Source organism: Hipposideros armiger, unplaced genomic scaffold (assembly GCF_001890085.2).
Source record: "Hipposideros armiger isolate ML-2016 unplaced genomic scaffold, ASM189008v1 scaffold_525, whole genome shotgun sequence".
NCBI lineage: Eukaryota > Metazoa > Chordata > Mammalia > Chiroptera > Hipposideridae > Hipposideros > Hipposideros armiger.
Window position 1 is genome coordinate 1,087,945 of NW_017731875.1, and position 3,420 is coordinate 1,091,364.

The following is a 3,420-nucleotide window of genomic DNA, read 5'->3' on the forward strand; positions in this document are numbered from 1 at the left end:
GGGGAGGGGTCTATTTTTTAGTGTCAAGGAATATGCTCCTGAAAAAATACATAAAATCCATGGAGAGAGGGAAATAGAACAATTTATCATAAAATATTTCTAAGACCTTTTTTTCTTTGTTAAATCTGAGCCAAATACAGGTATACAAAGGAATATACAATCCTGACTCCTGACTGCTGTCCAGCATAGAAAGGGAAATACATATGTGTGGGGAAAGTTGCCTTAAGTATCAACTTCCATTGCTATAGAATTTATCAAGTTTAAATAACATTTTCTGATGAAGAATTTCTTTTAAATCCACAAAGATTCCCAGTGTTATTATTTTTCATTGGCTAGATGAGGAAATTGAAGTCCAGAAAGTTGTGTCACTTTGTTCACCTGCACATATAATAAGTAATCAAGCTGAAAATTAAATGCAGGCTCCCCATTGCCAAATCTTATGCTTTTCTTAGACAATCTGTTATTAATAAAAATTTAGAGTGACCAAGGAAAATAATAAATGCTTCTCCAACAGAGTCATAAAATCATTCATTTAAAGCTAGAAAGTGTTCAGGGTAATTTTTTAAACTTTTTATATGTGAAATGCTATAAAAATAACATAGAATGATATGGATTTACTTACACTAGACGGCAAAGATCCAATACATCATTGTGCACCCACCTCATTCAGAATTGTAAGATTAAAAGAAATAACCCCAATTCAGAAGGAGTGAAATAAATAAGTATGGAAATGAATATACATATAATTATCTATTTATAAATAGGGAAATAGAGATGAACATAAAGATAGATATAGATATATGACACTATATAGTGTAGTTGGACAGAACTTGTCTCTGCCTTGTACCATAACTCTGAGCCTGGGTCTTTCTGATGCTTACATGTGGTTTGCTCTCAGGAATCCAGTCTACTCCAGCAACACAATGGATGATTCAGGGTCATGATTGGTGATGTAACCAATATTGCATAGTGATTTAAAAAAACTAAAAAGGCAGAAAGACCTATAATTCATCAATATAAAGTGTTTCTTTAAGAGCCATTGCATTACAAGTTGTAATTGTGTTGTTAACTTTCCTTTTTCTCATGGTGGAAGATATGAATTTAGCAAATGTACATGTGATTAAAAAAGAACACAGAGAGATAGTTCTTGGAGCTGAACAGAAAGAGATAGAGCTTAAACACTATGAAGAATCTTCACATTCATTGATTTGGACAATAAAAAATATATAAAATCTTATTCTCTACCTATTATTCTAAATCTTCACTGATAAATAACTATTCCTTATGTGGGCCCATGGATTTTGTATTGCTTTTTTTTTTTTAGCTGAGCCATCCTACTACCTGTTGGCAGCTCAGCGGCTGCTCAGCTTGGGCTGGACTCGAACCGCTGTTGCTCAGAGCTCAAACTCTTGAGCGAGCTCTTAACCAACTGAGCCACTCGGCCGGCCCTTGTATTGCATTTTAAAAATAAAGTTGTTTATACTAACAGGGCCCCGCACAAATACAATATACTTTTCTATGAACTTTTGTATCTACGAGTGGCCCTGATGAATGTCACTTTTATGGGGTTCATACTAGCCTCTAGTGAGAACCAAGAATTCCTTGGGCAGGTTAGTTCTGTACAGTAAGACTAGATACATTGGTATAATCTGCTATACACTCGAGTATTTCCCAAACTAAATACAAATGTTTAGTTATCAAATGTACTTCATTTGCTTCCATATCTGTACTTCAGACTCAGTATTCCATGTCTGTATTTAATTTTTTGATATGTGACATACAGTTATAGAAACTATTTTAATGTTCTTATCTGTTATTTCTAAAATATGCCAGTTCTGGGTCATTTTTTATTGATTGATTTTTCTCTTCATTATGGGTCATATTTTTCTACTTCTTTGCATGCACATTTTTTATTGGATGCCAGACATTGTGAATTTTACATTGTCAAGCATAAATATAATTTATATTTACTGTAAAGTATTCCTAAAACAAATATTTATATACCTGTAAATATTATTAAGTTTGTTCTGATATCACATTTAAATTACCTAGAAACACTTTCATCTTAAGGTATTATGTTTAAATTGTAAGGCATGACCAGACAGCATTTAACCTTGAGCTAATTATTAATCACTACCCACTACTGGAACCTTATTTTACTAAGTTCCCTGCCTAATGCCCTGTGAACCATGACTTACTTCAGTCTGGCTGGGAACAGGCACTTCTGGTCATGTGAGCACTGGACCTGATTCCTCTTACACTTTTATGATTGTTTCTTTGTCCTCAGTTAGTTTCTTTATATACATGCACCAGTCAGTACCCTAATAAATGTTTGAGGGAGGCTGCAATATTGTGATTCATAAGAAATATATATTTAGTCATTAGATTATTTAGTCTTTATCCATGGTTTCTGGCTCACGGTTCTCACTTTTTTATCTCACTTCTTATCACTTTTCCCTAAGTGATAAGAGCAATAGAAGCATCTTCTGTTATAATATTTTGTCTCTTGTCTTCAGCTCTTGAAATCATTTCAGAGCCATAAACACGAAATGAGTGTCTTGATGTTCATAACAAGCTCCTTCTCACTACATTTGGGTTTATGTGAATGAGGTCTTTTGGAAAGCACCTAAAGATGGGTGCTGTTTGCCAGGGAAACCAACCATAAATAGAGGGTGGGACTTTGTGTTCTACCCCCTTATTTCTGGGGAGGGGAGAGGGGCTGGAGGTTGAATCAATTACCAATGGTTAATGTCTTAACCTGTTATGCCTGTGTAATGAAGCCACCATAAAATCCCAAATAACAAGGGGTTTAGAGCACTTTCAGGTTGGGGAACCAGAACACTTCCATGTGCTACCATCCTGGGCTCCAAACTCCACAAGGACAGAAGCTCCTTTTTTTCAGGACCTCACCCTATGCATCTCTTCACCTGGCTATTGATTTATATCATTTAATATCCTTTATAATAAATCAGTAATCTAACGAGCCAGTGGATTTCCTTTCTGTTGGCTGCTCTAGCAAATTAACTAACCCAAGGAGGGGGTTGTGAAAACTTCTAATTTATAACCAGTCAGTAAGAAGTACAAGTAATAACCTTGACTTGTAATTGTTGTCTGAATTAAACCCTAGGAGAGGATCATGGGGACCTCCAATCTGTAGTCACTTGGTCAAAAGGACAGGTAACAACATGGGCTTGCAATTGGCACATTAAGTGGAGGATGGTCTTGTGGGACTAAACTCTTAACCTGTGGAATTTAATACTGTCTTCAGGTAGAATGTGTCAGGATTGAGTTAAATTGTAAGACACCAGGCTGACGTTGAAGAATCACTCCTTGGTGGTATGAGAAACTTCCCTTCTCCCCACATTGTATGTGGCGCCAGAGCCTTTGTAGGGGCTTTCTGCAAACTTCCAAGAGGCTCTC